Raw genomic sequence first — 21445 nt, forward strand, 5'->3', positions numbered from 1 at the left:
CAGAGACTGTCAGATTGAGCTCTCTCTCTCTGCTAGACTCGGCGTTAGAGTGCCTTGCGGGCAGCGGAACCTCTTGACTTGTATTATCAGAGTCTTCTAGAGTGTGTCTAGACATCCATTCAGTGATTGCGACCTGAATTGTCTCTAGCAAGTCGTTTGCTGCCCTAGTAGACTGGAGCGCAGGTTCGTTGACGACTTCAGGGACCTGACAGATAGCATCACACGCGATTTGTGCGATTGTAGGCGTTCGCGCTATGTAGGTATCGCTTTGAATTAGGCACGCCAAGTGCTTGTTGTGCAAGGTTGGCCCTGTGAAACTGGTCACAATTGACAGCAGTTCTCTCCACACCTTATGCTGGAAGCGTGCGCCGTAGTTCTTGATCTCTGCACTTGGGTACTCGTCAATATAGCGGTCTAGTATAGAGCTTGTGAATGCTTCCGCATTTTGCTGTACGTGTTGCAGTACTTCTTGTTGGAGGTCAAGAGATTTTTGATCAGCCTGGCCGGCATGCCTGCTCTGCAGCACGGGCACTAGATACTTCCGCAGTGCGGGTTTGTTGTTGTCGCTGTCAGACACCTTGGCGGATCCGCTGTTTACCCATTGGCTGACGTGGGTCATAATACTCCTCATAAGCTTCCCCTCTTTCTTCGGGGTTTTTAAGAGAGCGAGGATGTTTGTGTACGTGTGTGTGGGCTTTGAAAGTACAGTGGAGTATAGCGCATGGTAGGCCTCATTGCTTAGAGTTGGGAAGAAGCCCTGCCGGCGCGTATGGGAAGGGCCAGGATCCTTGTCTAACTCCTCGCCAGGGTAGAACAGGTCTTGTACGTCATGGGGACTTCGTGCCTGGGGCAGGCTAGCTAGCGTGTTCCAGTCTGCTAAACTGGCGTCAACCCCATACTGCTTTCGAATAGATGTAGAGATGCGAAGTACGTTCTCAAACGCAGCGAACCAATGCTAGACAGTAGATTAGCAAGACAGGTCAGAGTATTTCGGCGGCGGGTTACACATACGTCATCTATCCGACAACTAGCCATCCACTCAAAAGTGGAGAGATTAAACGTTGCCTGCCCAATTGCGGTAGAACACCAACGCGTAAGCAGGGGCTGCCAGTTTTGATTTCTCCACAGGGTAACTAGCCGCCGTATTGGGAACTTGACGCGGCTACTAAGCTGAAGATGCTCTCTCATCTCTTTCTCAACTGACTTGCTTGAGCCTTGAAAGAGATTGGCGTTTGTGCAGAACAGGCTGGTTAACTCGGACCATATCTGGCCATGATTGTCAGGGAGCGTAATATCGGCCCGATTCGCCCGAAGTTTAACACGAGTGTCTGGTGGTAGCGTGTCTAAAAAGGTTAGGGGCTGTTGTTCACAGTACGCGCGTTAAGGGGCACCCGCCTTTATCGTAGATGCGGCACACCCACCACCTCTCCTCTTCTCCTAACTGCCGAAGGCGAAGATACTCTTTGAATGCCTCTACACGATGGTGACCCGTAATAAGTTCCGCTGTCCCTCCAGTCACGCTTTTCCAGCTCTTGAACGACGGCCATTCCAATCCTTCCTTATCCGCAAACGTGGCAGAAGTAACTGTGCTCTGAGCTGGCAATTCCACCTTCAGATGATGAAGCATCTGCTCTACGTGTTCCTTAGAACAGGCAATCTGCAGTTGGTGGCTAGGGTCTCGTCGAAGAATACCAGTTTCGTTAAAGATCTCGCAGAGGCGGCGCTGGTGTGCTGTGTCAATAGACCTATTGACACCAAAACTCCATTCTGCGCTAAGCGCATCGATTGGAAACTTCGCTATAGCGAGTAGGTATGGCGCAGCTTGTTCGTGGATAGGAGTTGTCTCTTCAATCTCTGGATCATTCGTACGCTGCCGTTTGCTGTTTTTGGTTAAAACGTTTGCTAGAGGGCGCTTCATTGCAACGTTGTTAGAAAGAACACAGAAACTAAGGTAAGTGGAAAAGAGATAAGAGAAGGTAAGAAAGCAATAGAGAGGTACTACACAAGGTATAAGTAGGCGAGAAGCCGTCTATTCTTGCATAGGCCGCTGTAAGTCTAGCGGTGAGTGTTAGTCACTCTCGCCCCCAAGGGCAGCACCTTACGGCAATCCGCGGCTACTATCTCGCCCCTGGGGGCAGCACTCTACGCCTACTATCTCGCCCCCGGGGGCAGCACTCTACGGCTACTATCTCGCCCCCGGGGGCAGCACTCTACGGCTACTATCTCGCCCCCGGGGGCAGCACTCTACGGCTACTATCTCGCCCCTGGGGGCAGCACTCTACGGCTACTATCTCGCCCCCGGGGGCAGCACTCTACGGCTACTATCTCGCCCCTGGGGGCAGCACTCTACGGCTACTATCTCGCCCCTAGGGGCAGCACTCCACGGCTACTATCTCGCCCCCAGGGGCAGTAACTTGCAGCAACTTGCAGCAACCCGCGCCTACTATCTCGCCCCTGGGGGCAGCACTCTACGGCTACTATCTCGCCCCCGGGGGCAGCAACTTGTAGTAACTTGCAGCAACCCGCGCCTACTATCTCGCCCCTGGGGGCAGCACTCTACGCCTACTATCTCGCCCCCAGGGGCAGCAACTTACCGCAACCCGCGCCTACTATCTCGCCCCTGGGGGCAGCACTCTACGGCTACTATCTCGCCCCTAGGGGCAGCACTCCACGGCTACTATCTCGCCCCCAGGGGCAGCACTCTACGGCTACTATCTCGCCCCTAGGGGCAGCACTCTACGCCTACTATCTCGCCCCCAGGGGCAGCAACTTGCAGCAACTTGCAGCAACCCGCGCCTACTATCTCGCCCCTAGGGGCAGCACTCTACGCCTACTATCTCGCCCCCAGGGGCAGCAACTTGCCGCAACCCGCGCCTACTATCTCGCCCCTAGGGGCAGCACTCTACAGCTACTATCTCGCCCCTGGGGGCAGCACTCTACGGCTACTATCTCGCCCCTGGGGGCAGCACTCCACGGCTACTATCTCGCCCCTGGGGGCAGCACTCTACGGCTACTATCTCGCCCCCGGGGGTAGCACTCTACGGCTACTATCTCGCCCCCGGGGGCAGCACTCTACGGCTACTATCTCGCCCCCGGGGGCAGCACTCTACGCCTACTATCTCGCCCCTGGGGGCAGCAACTTACAGCACTCTACATCTACTATCTAGATACTACTATACGCACCATCTACGAAGAGTAGACAGGCGGAGGTGCAATTTCACTCATTAGATCTACAGACACAGCATTTCACCAAGCATAACGACAGTAACATTAGCGCTACGTGTACGCCTACTATCTCGCCCCTAGGGGCAGCAACTTACAGCAACTTGCCGCAACCCGCGCCTACTATCTCGCCCCTGGGGGCAGCACTCTACGGCTACTATCTCGCCCCCGGGGGTAGTAACTTACAGCAACTTGCCGCAACCCGCGCCTACTATCTCGCCCCTGGGGGCAGCACTCTACGGCTACTATCTCGCCCCCGGGGGCAGCACTCTACGGCTACTATCTCGCCCCCGGGGGCAGCACTCTACGGCTACTATCTCGCCCCTGGGGGCAGCACTCTACGGCTACTATCTCGCCCCTGGGGGCAGCACTCTACGGCTACTATCTCGCCCCCGGGGGCAGCACTCTACGGCTACTATCTCGCCCCTGGGGGCAGCACTCTACGGCTACTATCTCGCCCCCGGGGGCAGCACTCTACGGCTACTATCTCGCCCCCGGGGGCAGCACTCTACGCCTACTATCTCGCCCCTGGGGGCAGCAACTTACAGCACTCTACATCTACTATCTAGATACTACTATACGCACCATCTACGAAGAGTAGACAGGCGGAGGTGCAATTTCACTCATTAGATCTACAGACACAGCATTTCACCAAGCATAACGACAGTAACATTAGCGCTACGTGTACGCCTACTATCTCGCCCCTAGGGGCAGCAACTTACAGCAACTTGCCGCAACCCGCGCCTACTATCTCGCCCCTGGGGGCAGCACTCTACGGCTACTATCTCGCCCCCGGGGGTAGTAACTTACAGCAACTTGCCGCAACCCGCGCCTACTATCTCGCCCCTGGGGGCAGCACTCTACGGCTACTATCTCGCCCCCGGGGGCAGCACTCTACGGCTACTATCTCGCCCCCGGGGGCAGCACTCTACGGCTACTATCTCGCCCCTGGGGGCAGCACTCTACGGCTACTATCTCGCCCCTGGGGGCAGCACTCTACGGCTACTATCTCGCCCCCGGGGGCAGCACTCTACGGCTACTATCTCGCCCCTGGGGGCAGCACTCTACGGCTACTATCTCGCCCCTGGGGGTAGCACTCTACGGCTACTATCTCGCCCCCGGGGGCAGCACTCTACGGCTACTATCTCGCCCCCGGGGGTAGCACTCTACGGCTACTATCTCGCCCCTGGGGGCAGCACTCTACGGCTACTATCTTGCCCCTGGGGGCAGCACTCTACGCCTACTATCTCGCCCCCGGGGGTAGCAACTTGCAGTAACTTGCAGCAACCCGCGCCTACTATCTCGCCCCTGGGGGCAGCACTCTACGCCTACTATCTCGCCCCTAAGGGTAGTACTCTATAGATACTATCTTACCCCTAGGGGTAGACCTCTATAGCTACTCTCTTACCTCTAACCCTATGCTAGTTATACTGTTTACCTCTATAGTATAGTATATTGTACGCCTCACTAATAGACTTACTATCTAGTATAATCTTATAGAGCTAGCTAGGAGTAATGTAGAGGATTCTAGTAGTAAAGCGGTTAACGTAAAAGACCTAATACGCTAGTTTTTCACCGTTAAGAGTCTAGGTCGCTATGTTAGCTGTAATAACGCGGATATAAACATCCTTAGCCCTATAGTCGTCTACACCCTCTTTAACGCTGATAGGTATAACGCCGTCCTCTATGTCTAAATCCTTAACATTACTATTAAGACCCTCTACGCCTACATTATTATCGTCTTCGTCTTCTAGAGTAGTAGAGCGTCTAATAAAGGGGGTAGTTAGAAAACTTTCTAATAGACCCCCCTATAGTAGTTATGTAGGAGATCTTACTTAGGACGCCTTACGGGCGAGTTGTACTAGTTAGGTAACTTAGTAGGAGTTAGGTTAACACCCTCTATTGCACCTAAGTCCTATATAGTTAGCTTAGTTACAGAGAGTCGTAGTAAGAGCGTTAACAGTATTTTCGCCCTATATAGAGGTGTTAGTACCTACGTCTTCCTACTAGTAAGTAAGTTATCCTAGGCGAGTAGGGAATACCCTTAGGTAGGGGTTTATAGCTAATATAGCGGGTTATAGTATCCTACTATAGGGGTAGATAGGAAACTTAGTAATAGGCGGGGTTACTAGTTTAGTTGTTTTTTAGAGTAGACTCACCTTCTATCGCTTAGATTAGTAGTGCGTCGCTATAAAAGCGCCTATAAGTAATTAATAATTATTTCTAATAGCTTTTATAAGGATTATACGCACTCTTATACGTTATAGCTGCTATTACAGTTGCTGTTTCTTTAGATTTAGCGGTGGATTTAGCGTTGTTAGTTAGTGTTGTAGACTAAGTTCGATAAACGTAGAAAGTAAGAGTTAAGTTAACAGGTCTAAGCGCCTCCCTTCCCTTAGTTTCCTATATACCCTATAGGCGATACCTAGGCTAAAATGATAGTAGTACACTATAATCTCTTAGCGAGCGCATTAGTACTAGCCTTAGTAGGGGTTAACTATCTTATAATCCTAGCGTTAGTTACTCCCTTCCTCTTATATCCCACTCGGTCTCTACTACCCTTTACTAGCCGTACTATCATAACTAACAAACCTCAACGCGACTCCTACCTCGCATCAAAGATAGCTACTAATTAATTCCGACCCCTACCTCACTACACTAATAACGAGGCTACCTATAAGGTCGTTCTATTAACACTGCGTGTACGTATCCCCTACTCCTACAGGGGGTCCCTAGCAAACTTTCCTATAGGCCCCTATTATACTAACATCTTACTAACCTTACACTAAATAGTCCTCTATCTCTCCTATTATTACCGTTAAGCTCTACGCGTATAGTAGTCTTAGTACTATTCTGCTTAGGGTCGCTACTGTTATTAGCCTCGTCCTGCGCGCTAAGTACTAGTATCTAGCCTAGTTTAATTATATTAATAAGGATAAGAATGCCCGTAACAACCGCTTTTAGGTAAACTTCAGTCTTACTACTAACGACTACTACTCTTGTATAAACTTTAGTGCTCCTATCTGTACTAATAGCTAGAACATCGACACTACTTATATAGCGAGTTACTTCGACATCTATACGGAGGTTAACCCCAAGTATAAGCCTTAAGGCAGGGCCTTCCTAAAGCGACTCATTAAGCACGTCTACGAGGCCAAGACTATAGTTATCACTATTAATATAGGCAACACTTTACTCTATAAGCTAGGTATTGTCTATAACTTAGCCCTCTTCATAATAAGTATCACTATAGATAGTGCCGTGTACCTAGGAGAGCATACTATCACTATTATTATTAAGACTATTAACAGCGAGCGCAACTATGTCTAGTATATCCCTACTCTATCTATACCTAATTATATATCCCGTAATAAATATTGCTTAAGCTACTAGAGATACGTTAGACTAGGAATTCTGCGCACCGCGGCTCGCATTAATAGCGACACTAGAAACTCTATAATACCTATTAGAGAGCGCTTTATCTTAAAATCCTACGCCTAATAGTAAGATATACGCACTAGTCCTAATATAGGAGGAAGAACAGTTAGTTCCTTATAACAGGTATTATATACATGTTAAGAGGCATTACACACTTTACAGATAGATAATATAATAACCTATTTATACATATAATCCTTTTATTCTATTGTAACCTACTTAGTATAAACCCTAACTAAATTATTCTGTCTCTTACCTAGACAACTTAGCTTAACAATATAAAGAAGAAGTACTATATATCTAGTAACATGTTACTAGGGTAGGGGTTAGTAAGAAAGTTTCTAGCTAACCCTAAGATAGACGTTCACGGGGGGGTAGAGGCCGCAGATATATAACTATTACAAAAGAGCACTTATTCGCTAGATTATATTAGGGACTAAGCGGAGAGCTAGTAATAAAGGAAACGAGCGTAGAAGACTAGAAGGAATTCGGACGCGACTTAGATATAGGATAGAGGTAGTACTAGTTAAAGGCTCAGTTTAGAATTAGAGTGTTTACGTTGTTTCCGCGAAAACTAGTAAGTAATGCGTATATCGAAACAGGCTTAACTGTAATATAGTTCGCGCAGTAGGTAGAAATAATTATAAAATATAATAACGGTGTGTATGATGCATCCGTCGCAGTAGAGGCACTTTATATAGCGTAGATGTTAGAATAACCACCGCTAGATCCGCTCGTACTAGAGACGTTAGATAAGGACGAAGTAGACAGTTATAATACACAGCTAGCATTTTGTGCCTAAGGTAACAGTAGAATTATAAGGGGGGGTATTATAGAAACTAAAGACCTTAGGGTAGAAACGGAAGAGTTCGTAGGTAGTAAGTTTAGTATCCTAAGCACGTACCCTAATTAAGAGATAGGAGAAGAGCATATATATTTATACCTGTAAGGTAAAGGTAGAGATACCCACCTTACTAGAAGGGGGTGATTTGTTACTATAATAGGGGTGTAGAGAAAACTTAGGAGAGTTTACGGGGAGTAGCATATAAAATATATTTAGTAACTAGCTACTACTAGTGTGCAGCACTATAAATAAACTAGGGGGGTTATATTAAAAGTTTCCTGTATACCTCTATTTACCTACAGTTTAGTGCTAGCTATAGCGCGGGTGTTTAAAGTGTATATGTCCCTTTATGTAAATAAAAGTTAATAGGTTAGCGCTACTTAAACTCCTACTTATCCTAGCCCTCTAAAGGTAAAGGTAGAGGAGTCGTGCCGTATAGGGTGCTAAGTGACTACGTAATATCGTCGCCCTAAGTAGCCTTAAACTAATTTTAGAAGGCGTGATAGGACTTAAGAGGAACTTTAACCTCTACTACGATATTAAGAGTACTATACTTATTTACTAGAAGGATATCCCTTATAAGACTAATTATTACATTTCTAGGTATATAAAGTATATGTAGGAAGATAAGCTTAATGTATAAGTCCTTCTGTGCGGTAAAGCGGGTGGTAGTCTTAAGGAAGAGTCTTTCTATAATTCCTTAATACTCTAGGCCCTAGCGGGGTAGGATACTAAGGCTAATAGAATGAACTACTATTTCGCTCTATAACTACTAGACGAAATTAAGACTAAGGTCTTCTGCTTTAGAAGGAACGCTCTTAGAGACGTAGAGAAACAGTAACTCTAGCGTTATTGCAGCTTCTACAAGAGAGTTAATCTCCGTAAGAAAACTAATAAAGGTTCTAAGCTAAGTGCGCACCTAGTAGAAGAGTCGTCTAACGGGCTTCTTAGGCAGGTTATACGGAAGGCGCGTAAGTGAAGGCGCATTATAGTCTACGTGCACGACGGTTAGCCTAAGCAGAGTATAATCGTAGGCGAAGCTAGTACGTAGGATAAGAGGGCGTTCTTAAAGAGCGTGCTTAAGGCGATTAAGAAAATAGCCTTTCACTTAGCTAGTGACGAGCAACTATAGGAGTTTAACTATTTTAATCGCTAGCTAATTGTGTACGGGCGTAGAAAGATTACTAAGGATAATAAACTCTAAAGAGTCCTAGGGGATAGTAGCGTTAATTATAGTATAGAGTACCTCTAGGGGAATACTATAGGCGAAGTTATTAAGTACCTATACGGCCTACTCTTTGTTCTTGTTAATAGGCATAGTAGTAGTTTGTGTTTAGTAGAGTAGTATAGTTGGTTTAAGGATATAAGGAGAGAGTAGATAGTACGGAGTAGAGAGAAGGAAGGTTAGTTATATTATTAGGGGAACTCTATGTAGATAGACTAGCACTAGCGAGACCCCTATTACGTAAGAGATAAACGCTATATCCTTATAACCTTATTAATAGTATATAAGGAACTCTAACCCTATATCGTTAGTACTATTATATATCTTCGTTCACTTCGAATAGTTTATTTTAATTAGGAGAAGTTTTTAAACCACCCCTTACTACTTACTCCTACAGCACTAGAAGGGACGTATACCTTACTATACTAACGTTATAAAGCGTATAGGCTTTATAAGCTACACTACTTATAAAGGTAGGTAAGATAAGAAGAAAGACTAGGTAAGGGAGAGGGGGGTAAGAGAAGGTTTCTATTAACCCCCTAATCGTTATATTACTTAGGCCTAACCTAACTATACTAGTAGCCTCGCGAAAAGCTTTGCTATAGACATAGGTGTCCACTATAAACTCCCCTCACTTAGTATACTAGTAGCTAACATTTACCTCTTAATAGTCCTATAGAATGTCTTTTAAGCCTACTTAGAAGAGGCGGCCTTACCCTTACGTGTACGCTTATTATAAGACCTGTCCCTAGGTTTAGGTTTAGTCTTAGTCTTAGACTTCTTCGTAGTAAAACCTATAAATCCTTTGTTACCCTAACCCTTACAAATATAATTAGTAAGCTAACGCTTCTCGCTACTAGTAAAGTGAGCGTAGTTAGCAGCGTTAGGTGTCTACAGGGGGTAGTCCTTTAAAGCCTATAACATCTAAGCGAACGTAGGTAAGGTATCGCTAAAATCAGGACTACCTGCAGCTATACGTGCGGCCTCGGCCTCTTTCTTACTCTTAGCGAGGAGGTCGGCTACTACTTCCTTCTTAAACTCGTCCTCGTCTTTAATAGTTATAGCGGCTAGGGTCAGCGGCGGGAGTAGCTCCTCTTCTACATATCCCTCGTATATGTCCGTACTAAAGTTAGCGTCTATAGGAAACTTAATGCTACTAATAGTAGGCGCGTAGTCTTCTAGCCGAGATATATCCTTATTAGCTTTTAGCTTCTTAGGCGTCTTCGCAGTGTGATATTTATCGTCCGGGTTAACACTACTAGCTTCTAGGGTGCGCTTCTCCTTACGAGCTATTATCTTATCTATAGTTAGGTTAATAATCTCGTCTTTATAGGCGTCTAGGAAACTAGCGATTCGGCGTATACGGGAAGATTCGGAAGTAGCAGTAATGCTAGCTAGGGCGACGGTAAAAGGCAAAAGGTCTAGCTACTAGTTATTATCTATACCTTTAGCTTCGTGCATTAGTCGAACTAGCTCTTAGCCCTTTTTAGAGAAGATATAGTAGTAATAGTAATCGGCATTATTACGGGGGGATAAGACGGCTAGGGTACAAATAAACCTATTAAGGAAATTCATAGTTACGCGCTTAACGATTTCGGCTAGGGTGTTCTCTAGGATAAGGTAGCGGGATTTAGGAGTATAGTAGTTAATAAAAGCTAACGCAGAAGCTAGGGACGCGATTAGATTATTACTATAAAGATGTTAGTAAGGTCTGAACGTTAAGGCAGATAGTAGCGCCCTCTCTTAGGGGTAGCTAGAAAGGTTTTCTAGGAACCCCTAAGGGGAGGCGGCTAGGAGGAATAATTATAGTTGTTGATATCGCTAAATTAATAATCGCGTGACTTACGAAAGGAGCTGCTCTGCGTAAGAGCTATATATAATTAGGCAGAAAAAGTAATAGTCTAGGAGCTAGCCTCCTTAGTAGGTCCGGCCCTAAACTTACTATTCTTAGTTATCGTTATCTAGAGTGTTGACTATACAAGCTGCGCGGTAGTCATTCTAAAGATTATATCTAGTGCTAAAGATAGCAGCTGATGTAAACATAGCCCTTGCTTAAATCTTTAGGTTATTCTAATCCTCTACGACGCGTGCTCGCTCCCTGTTATTATTACTAGAGTAGACGCTGTAGACGGCTATACAGAGCAGTTCTATAACAGTTTAGGTAAGCTCCTAGATAATAGGTGTGTTAAACTAATATATAAGCTTCTCGTTAGCTAAAAGGCACTAGTTATTATATAGACTAATAATAGCCTACATCTTAGGTGAGTGCTTAAGGAAGAGTTAAGTAAGATTAGCGTTAGGCATAGACGTAAAGTCGAGCTTAGGGCCTAGGGCGTCACACCCTATAGACCGCGTGGTCTTAAGGAGCTAGCGAATACGCTCTCTACAGCCACTAGGCTTTATCCTAGGCAGAGTATTATAGGCCTTAAAAAGGTCGGACTTATTATAGAACTAAGATTCCCTATCGCGATTATACTTCTTATCTAGGTTGTTATCGTCGTCTCCTAGTAAATAATCGACAGGACGCTTCTTGTATAGGACTTTATAATGCAGAAAACCCGTTAAGGGTAGGAAGTTAATAATCTGTAGAGCGCGGGTCGTGCGAGAGTTAGTAGCGGGAATGTTAGTCCCTAAAGAGACCGAGATATGTGTGGTAAACATCTGATTGCGCTAGCGGGTAAGTTAGTTAGTGTACATCCGCTAATTATTAGGGGCGAAGAGGCGCTCTACAGAGTAGATATGCTTTCTAGGTATAGACCTACTAATAGTGTTCTTAGAGTTAATAGGGAGGGCGCTCCTAAAGTCTTAACGCATTATAATTTGTTAGAGGGCGGTCTACGCAGTTATACCCTAGGAGATGCGCTGCTCGTAGGAGGGGCTAGTAGTAGGAGTAATAAACTTAAGCTAGTTCTTGTATACGAAATAATACTTAAAACTATAAGACGTTAGCACAGCATTAGGCACCTAGCCACTAGATATAGAGATATATATAGGGATACGAAGAAAGGTTTCCTAAGTACCCCTATAGGGCAGAGTAGCAATAGAAGGCGGGGGGGGGGGGGCTTACTTAGGATCCTATAGGCTTAGTTCGTACGGATTATTATAACTAGGGTAGTAGGTAGGGACTTCGCCGCCACACGCGATAGCGTCTTCGTATACAGCTAATGCACGTTACTCCTCTGCGACGAGCTTAGGTTTCTCTATTAAACAGATATAGCTCCTAAAGTCTTCTATACCTTAGGGTGCTAGATAGCCGCTTAAGAGAATGTAAGACTTTAGACGTAGCTATCGTAGTGTGCGCTACTAGGAAGACTGATTTCGAAGACCGTCGTGGCACTTATTAGCGAAGACGTAGCTAAAGAGATATACTAGCGAGTTAAGGATTAGGCGGGGGTTATCTTCTAAGAACTCTAGAAGATTCGCTAGATTAGCTTACTACTTAGTTAGGTTAAAAGAACTAAGGGGGATGTTGCAGTTATTACAATAGAGTTGCTAGTTTATCCTAGCTATCTTCTAGTAATTCTAAGGCCTATAGTAATAGGAGAGGAGCTAATACAAGACTACGTAGATAGACTAGGTACTAAGCTTATAGTCCTTATCCTACATAGGATAATTAGGCTTTAGGAAGTTATTAGCTACTTAATATTAGTTCTTAGTAATGCGCTTGTCGCCGCTAATATAGGTGACCTAGAAACATTAACTAAACTTATTTAGCTTAAGCGCGGTCTAGTAATAGAGACTAGATAAGGTAATATAGAGGGACAGTTAACTCTTAAGCATAGTAGGGGGGGTCTTTCTAGCCTTAATTACCTCTAGTCGTTACTTAGTAATAAGGGTAGCGTTGTTAGGGTCCTACTAAGCAAGCTAATTTAGTCGCGTCTAGGAGTTACGTTAGTTTTATATAATAGGGGGTGCGATAGGGGTTCTAAAGAAACTTTCTAAGGTATCCTAAGGAATATATCTATAGGGGGTACATAAGGAAGTTTTTTAATAACCCCCTTTAGGGAAATCTTACCTTTACGATAGTTCCTCTAGTAATAAAGGTCTTTCCTAAACTAATATAGTTAGCAACGATCCTGCTGTTAATCTACATCGCTATAAGATAGGTAGCGAGATCTGTAACCCACTTAGTTCCTATCACCTACTACTATCGCAGCGCGAAGCTAGTGCCTAGAATTACCTTATCTTTTATATTTCGGATGTGGGCCTTAATATAGGCCTCGAAGAGGTACTATAGGCTATACGCCGCACTATTCTTCGCTTATTTAAAGAGTTTCTTAGTTAGGTTATCTTTCGGCTCTTTTAGAATATCTACTATAGTAGAGAGAACGTCGTCTTTAGAGCCTACTTTAATCCTACTCTTAGCGCGCCGTTAAATATCCTTATCTACCTTAGTAGCGAGAGCGGCGACTAGGTCTAGTATAGTATTAACGTCGACTTCTACAGCCTTAGTAATAAGCGTTACTACCTCCTTATTACGCTTATACTCTAACTTTATTATATCTAGGATAGGCTTCTTGCGCTTATTCTTTATTAGGGCTATAATAATCTGTCTTATATACTTAAGAGCAGTATTATAGAGAAGAGCTAAGTTTTAAGCGTAGCACTTGTGCGCTTAGGGGCGCTGCTAGAGGTCCTAGACTTAATTAACGTAAGACCTAGTATCCCACTTCTTACGCTTAATTTACTCGGCTTTAAGGGCTAGTTTAGCGGTAGAAGCATCTATATCCTCTATATACATCTTAATAACCTCTTTAATAGAGTAGCTAGTAATATCGCTAACTTTATAAGGGGTAGTAGAAGCACTATTAGGAGACAGGGCGTTATCTAGGTCGTTAATTTCGCTAATAAACTTATCTAAGAGTAGTTACACTTTAGCCTTCTTTAGCAGATAACTACCCTTCTTCCTTAAGTTCTAGACAGTCTATTAGGCGCTAGCCTCTACTTACTCTAGTACAGCGTTAAGCGTTACGTTCTTAATTAATTACTATAGCGCTTAAATAGCAGCTACCTTTTACTATACCTTACGACGAGAGACTAAGTTACGCTAACGCTTAGGGCGTAAGATTATAACAATAATCTTTAAGAGGACCTAAAGATAATAAGTTAAGACAACACCCTCCTAGATTTTAGTAATATCGAACACACTATAGTAAGGATCGGCGAAGATAAACTAAAGGATTATTATAAATCGTACCTAGTAAAACTCCTCGCTCTAGTCTATATAATTAGATAAAGTCGCAGTTAAGAAGAGAGTTTCCCTATTCTCACTAAGGATGTTAGCGACACGCTTAATACTACAGGAGCGCTTATTAAGTGTGACGTGCTCAGACAGTATTTCATAGGCCTTATAGATAGTAGGGTTATCTAGGACGGTGTTAGTAAGCTATATAGGGGTAATATAGAGAATCTTAGAACAGAAGGCGCTAACATTTATAGTCTAACGGCCGAACTTCTCTCTATTAAGAGTTTAGGCTTTAATGTTTGCTGTAATACAGCAGGCGGAAGAAGACTTATTATTATACTTATCTACACTATCCTTAACGCTAACAGGTATAATATCTTCTTTAATTTCTAGATCTTTAATGTAAACATTAACATTAACCGCGTCTTCGTCGTCGTCTTTATCAGATAGCGGGGACACTCTAATAATAGGGGTAGTTAGCAAAGTTTTTAATATACCCCTATAGGGGTGAAGTAGGAAACCTTACAGAGGACGCTTTAGGGGCTAGACGGGCTAGTTAGGAGTCTTAGGAGGAGATAGGTTAACATCCTCTATTAGACTAGAGTCCTACATAGTATACTAAGTTACAGTTAAGCCTTTTAATTATTAATAGTGTATTCTCTGTGCGTAGAAGTGTTAGTAACTATAGCTTCCTACTCTATATACCCCTATTAGGGGTATATAGGAAACTTAGCTAGGTATATTATCCTATTATAGGGGTATATAGGAAACTTAGTAATTAGCGGGGTCGCTAGTTTAGCTATTTTTAGAGTAGACTCACCTTCTATTACTTAGATTAGTAGTGCGTCGCTATAAAAGCGCCTATAAGTAATTAATAATTATTTCTAACAGCTTTTACAAGGATTATACGCACTCTTACGCGTTATAGCTACTGTTACAGTCGCTGTTTCTTTAGATTTAGCGGTGGATTTAGCGTTATTAGTTAGTGTTATTAACTAAGTTCAATAGATGTAGAGAGTAAGAGTTAAGTTAATAGGTCTAAGCGCCCGCGTTTCGTAACTTTCCTACATACCCTAAAGGCGATACCCTATAGTACTTATATATTAGATCCTAGTGTAGTAGCGCCTAGCCTAACCCCAGACAGCTATTCCGCTCTAGTGCCCTACATTCACTATACCTTACTATTTTATATACCCTATTAGTCGGTCCGTTCTTTTAGGTAAGTCCAACTCTTATATTATACAGTAATATTCTCCTTTATTAATAAAATTAGAGAGCAGGTTCTCACCAGGTCACTATAGTGTCGTATCTACGTAGTATTTAGTAAACCGTAATAATATGCTCGTAAACCTTACTTAAATGCTAGTTTCTCTATCTACATCGCAGTCAGTATCTTTCACGCCACAACCGTATCAGCACGGGAGAACAAGGCGCCTATAGGGGTCAGAAGACAGGTTTTCTATATACGCCCAAGCCAATACACTATATTAACAGCACCTTACCCTTCACCTATTTAGTAGCCTACCACTAGCTATCAAAACTAGCGGCATCACTTAGGTTTCTTCTATATCTATAAACATCTCATGTGTAATGCAGTTAAGACCTAAGATAATCTAACTAGCTTTATAGTCTTCTCCAAAATTCACCACACTACGAAAATGTCGACGGAAGTTATTATCCCAGTCAGGGTCCTACTTATCCCCTTCTTCTTCGCGTATATTTACTATCCACTAGTTACAAACAAGGTCGGATTTTGCCTAGAGGTAGGCCCAAGTATCTCAGATCACGAATTTATCTTTACACAGATTCCTTCTCTATAGCTTATTATTTATTCGTGTAGTGCCGTTTATTTACTACTCTAGACAGCAGTTAGTTAGAAGAAGGCACCACCAGCACTACCCCTATCCCCATTTTTTATTCATGCGGATACGGTACTCTTTCACAGTAGTATTAATAAGGCTTCTACATTAGCTCTTCGGGTAATTAAAGTCGTCCCTAGTAATATAGCACACTAGGCAATATAAAGACCAGAACGTATACGTTTCTAGTATCTCATACTCAAATACGTTCACCCTTTTCTTCGCAGCATCTAGACTAGGGTAAGTGTTAAACTTAAGTTCTCGCTCTTATCTTACTTATTTATAAGTCGTTATAGAGCTTATTTAGGAGTTATCGCGGCTTAGACTAGAGCTTTACACTACTTATATATTAGATATCGTCTAGGTACGTAACTATTTAGATTACCTATACCTACCCTAACTGTAGTTACGCTTATATATTAAGTTATTAAAAGAGGACTCTAATATAACGTTCGCTGTGTTTAGTAAGGTTAGTACTCAACTAGGCGTTATATTATAGTTAGAGGCCTTTACCTATATTAGAGGGGAGGACTCAGTATATAGCCCTGTAGTCGACAATACGTAGGGCGAAGAAGACATTATAGTACTAGTATTAGAGGTGTAAGGCGTTATAGGCACTACTAGACCGCTACGTTTAGCAGGTGTTATAGGAATAGTGCAGTAGTTAGAACCTATACTATCTTAATGTCCGCCGCCTTTAACTTATTTAATATATCTAATTCCTAAGGGATGATATAATCGCTCTTCACAAATATCGCACTAGGCTTCTACTAGCAGGCATATAGTACGTTTAGCATTACCGTCAAAGTATTTATTAAGAACACGACGGCGGTACTATTATATACTAGACCTATACTACACATATACCTATATCTTTAACTATATAGCCTCGCTTACCTTTATAAAATACATATTCTTAATACTATTAGAGGTGATTAGAATAGCTTCACACCTACGCCTGTTACGTCCTCCTCTTCTAGTCTCTTAGTTATAAGATATTAGCGATGCTAGTAGCCTAATGCGGATAACAGTATTAACGTCGTCGAAGTGTATCCCCTTAGTTAACGTACTAGTTATTACTATACATCTAGACTTTACAGCCCTAAAAGCTTAGATATTTACTACCTTATCTTTCTTAACTATCTTACTATAGTAAACAAAACTAGTAAGCTTTATTACTAACTCTAAAGCTATTATAGCAAACTTAATATATACTATTATTTTCCTCTTAAGTCTAATCTCTTTTATAATATATTCTCCTATCTTATTAACGCTCTAGATACTAGTGCTACTAATATAACGTATAGTATAGCTAATATTCAGTCGCGTAGTAGGCTCTTAGAATAGCATTATATTACTTAGTAGTCCTAGCAGTTAAAATGCGTCTTCCTAATAACTAATAGGTATAGTAGCAGACAGAAGTATTATACGTATAAAGTACTACGTAATATTATAGAGCTGTAGTAGATAATAACAGTAGGACACGTCCTTAAGGATAACGTAGTAAAACTTATCTATAACTATCCTCTCTAGTACACTAAGTGCAGCTTACTAGCGGATAAAGGTAGAGAAGTTCTTATATAAAATACTCTCTAGTGTAGTAAGAACAATAGATACAGTCTTATTACAGGCACTGTGCTACTAGATAGTAGCTTAGATTCTAAGTACTTAACATCGCTCTAGGAGATCAGTCCTAAGCGCTATAAGAGGGACAATAATAATTATCTAACTATAACTATAGAAGCATATAGGTAGTAGGAAGGTAAGGCTTTTACTAGCTCCTGTACCTATAATATATATAACTATTAGTTCACCTACTATAATAGCTGTAATAACAGCCTTCTATTCTCCTCTAAAGTACGCGTTATTACTAAAATTAGCCTAGAGTAACCTAGAGTAGTTCGCTAAGTCTCTTTCTACTTACTTTACGAGAGTAACTAGTATAATACTCTCTAGTAGGGGTGTAAAGTCCTCTAGAATAGGACTAAACGTAAGGGCATAATACTATTAAGTAGATATCTTAAAGTAGGTATCTAGTTAGTCGAACCTACGTATAAACATCTTAGCGATGTTAAGAGCGTATACTATAGTTATAACCTCCGTAGAATAACCTACTTATATCTCTTAAGATTTAGCCTTAGCCTTATTAATAATATCCTCTATATCTTCCTTAGTTAACTTATGTAGTAACCTATCTATACTGCTAATCTTGCGTCTAAAGGCAATAATTAGATATCTTATTATACTAATGTTAATCTCTTTACTAAGCTAACGCTCTAATGCTTAATAAAGAACTTAGCTAAGTAATTAAGATGTTATACATTATTTCCTACTATTATCTAGCTAGAGTAGTACACTTTTTACTTACTCGTAGTAGTAGTTCTGTAGGGATAACTTAAGCTGTAACTAGACTATAAGGTAGAAGGGTCGTATAAGCTAGGTGTACTATACGAGAAGAGACCTAATCTCTCTTAGTAGGAAACAATAGATAGTCTTTATAGACTTATCTCTATTATAACCCTTATAGTAATAGGGAATAATAGTAATAAGCTTATTATAGAGGTAGATGTTTCGCATTCCTATAATAAGACTATTCTCTAGCTATACACTAAGGAGCTTAGTTCCTTAGGCAGGTTATCCGCTTATTAGATAAATAAGATAGAGAAGATGCGCTAGGAACTTCTATATAAGGTTACAGTATTATTGTACTTAAGTAAAGTCTTAAAGATTAGTAACAAGGCTAGATTTAAAAGCCTTACGGTTAACTCCTCTAATAAGTTGTTAGAAAATAAAATCTTTTCCGTACTAAAGTTCTAGGTTACCTAGGTTAAAGACGCTGTATCCTAGTATAGCGTTCTTTAGGTTATTAACAAGAGAGTCCTATAGTATAGTAGGAAGACCTAATCGACTAGAAACGTATACGAGCTTATATAGAATGCTAGAGGCCTCGTTGTACTCTTTAAATACTATCTAGGTGTATTTAGTTAAATTTATACGTAGCCTGCGGATAGTAACGTCTTCTCTATTCTAGTAGACAAATGCATTAAGATTTTCTCTATATCGAAATTAGCTTAGAAGGCGCCCCCGTTTAATAAGCTAATTTATAGAGGTAGGGTATTCTATAGTAAGGTAATTATAAACCTATAATCTAAAGTTATTTATAATTACACGATTACGATCCTCTACTATAGGAGGACTTTCCCCTATAGACTCTTATTCTTCTAGTAGACTTTTAACCTCTTATATTATAGTAGCTTAAGAAGTCTCCTCTTATATATACGTATTAGGCGGTGCTAGAGTATTAATAGGAGGCTGAAACTTATCTCTTAGTTTCTATAGTGTAGTAAATCTACACATCTTCTTAATAGCTAATATATGTATCGTAAAGTTGTACGCCTCTAAGAATCTAGTACGTGACGGCGATAGTACGAGGAAAGTAACTAGAGTAGCGAGGGCAAGTTTAGTGTTACGTTAGTAGGCCGTCTACTTAATAAGGCTAATCTAGAACTAATAGTAGAGGGCTTTAAGTGCGCCTAGTGACGTTTCGCTATATTATTTGTTTACTACAGGAAAGTTAGCTATAAGGGTGTTAAGATACTCTACGATCTTATCCTAGGCTTTTTATTAATGTATCTGTAGTACTAGTGTAGATAGTTACCTCTATTTCTTAACTAGTATACAGTAGAAGAATATAAAGATCTTCTGTAGTAATAGCGCGTGGTGTAGGTTATAAGACTAGTAGGGTTTAAAAGGAAAGGTAGGTATATTAGTGTATGTCTCTTATATTATATAGATACAGGCGTAGCGAGAAGTCTATAGACTAATATTCTACTAGGTGCGCACTATACCCTTAATAGTAGTGTAGAGGAAGAACAGCTTTAGTTCTGTATTAGAGGAGGGAACTAAGACGTAGGCTAGAGCCTCTGCCTATATCTAGAAGTCCTTAAACGTGCCTATAATCCTACAGGTGGCGATCTAAGGGTTGGTCTAGATAGAGGGAGCCCTTAGGAAAGAGGCGAATTATTCTACTCGCGCTTCCTCTGCCTAGCGTAATGCTAGACCTAATTATTCGCGTAATACAGCGTTATCTTCTTCGCTGTCCTTAGCTATATAAGTCTCCTTATTACTTTGTTTAGGTGTTCTGTCGCTAAGTGTAGACACTAGCGTTAGAGATTGCGGGGCACCGTACTTAAGGTTTAGTTCTTTGTTATTAACAGCTTGGTAGGGTGACTCTCTATAGGGGTAGACTAGAAACTTTCGTGTTAACCCTAAGGATCGATGCTCTAGTAGAACAGACTTAAATAGTTGTTGCGATGTAATAATCCGCACTCGTGTATTATACTACTCCTCTCTCCTATAAGAACTAGTATTCTAGGGACTATTTAATCTATATTCGCGGAGATAGCTGTGCATATTATAGTAGGTAGATGTACTAGTAATAATCTTAGTGCAAAGACGGCACTAGTAAGATCCTTTATATAGTTTAAGGCTAATAAAGGCCTCTACGGGTGTATTAGGTATAATAAAGTCTATATACTTTATGTAATAGTTACTGCTAGAAATAAGAGTATCAATAGCCTCTTAAATATAGCGGCGCTCCCCTAGGGTAGTCTCTTCCTAATACTCTTTATTAAAATGCGAGAGTACTTTACTTAGAAGGATAGTATACGAGTGTAGTGCACACGTTATAATCTTATTAGCATAATCAGCTATAATATAGTTAGGAAGAGACATAAAAGGAGCGTATATAGTAATAATTAGGGGTAATAGATAGTTAGTAATAAGTAGAATAAAGGTGCGGGGATTTTAGCCTAAGATTATAGCTAAAACTAGAACCCTTAGACTAGCGCAGATAAACCTGTTCTAAGTAATCTACCTAATTCCCGCTTAACAAGCTTACTTATTATCTACATCAATATAATATAACGATAACTTTACTCCGACTAACACTAATAGTAATGTAGGGTAATAAGGACGCTGTTATAATAGTAAGAGAGGTAAGCTAGGTAAGGCAGGGAGAAGCACCGTTATATACATCGTTTAACGTTAACACTTAGGGTAGCGAGGTATTTATCGCATTATCGCCCGATGCAGCGTTACGCTAGATATATTGTCGAGTGAATAAGAAGATAATCCTACAATTTATAAATTAAGTATACGATACACTAGTAGATAAGATTCTAGATTTAGAAGAAGAGTAAAACGAGGGGGAAGAGCAGACGCTAGGGGTTAAGAGAAAGCGAAATAGTAGTAAGAGCAGAACGAAATAGGTTAATTAGAAGCTAAAAGAACAACTTAAGGAGGCTATAGTATAAATAGTAGTAAGTACGCAGGACCTTATTAGGGCAGCTACTAACGACGTTACTATAGCTCCTAAAGAGTAGCGATATAGGAAGTTTACTTAACACCTACCTAGCGTAGGCATTTAGGTAGTAGGAAATATAATATTAAAGGCAGCTGCGATAAGTACAGCAGAGTGCATTCGAGATTAGAAAACGCTTCTTTAATTTTAGCGCTCTTAGCACTCCTAGGGTAAGCAGTTATTTAGAGATAATATACTAAAGCTACTATAGTATGACGAGTTAGACCTTTTTAGATTAGCTAAATACAATAACTATATTACTACATCGTTAGATAGGCGTCTAGTGCTTTCATAAACAGCATTAGTAATA

The sequence above is a fragment of the Alternaria dauci genome, chromosome 2, assembly GCF_042100115.1.
Source record: "Alternaria dauci strain A2016 chromosome 2, whole genome shotgun sequence".
In the NCBI taxonomy this organism is placed as follows: Eukaryota; Fungi; Ascomycota; class Dothideomycetes; order Pleosporales; family Pleosporaceae; genus Alternaria; species Alternaria dauci.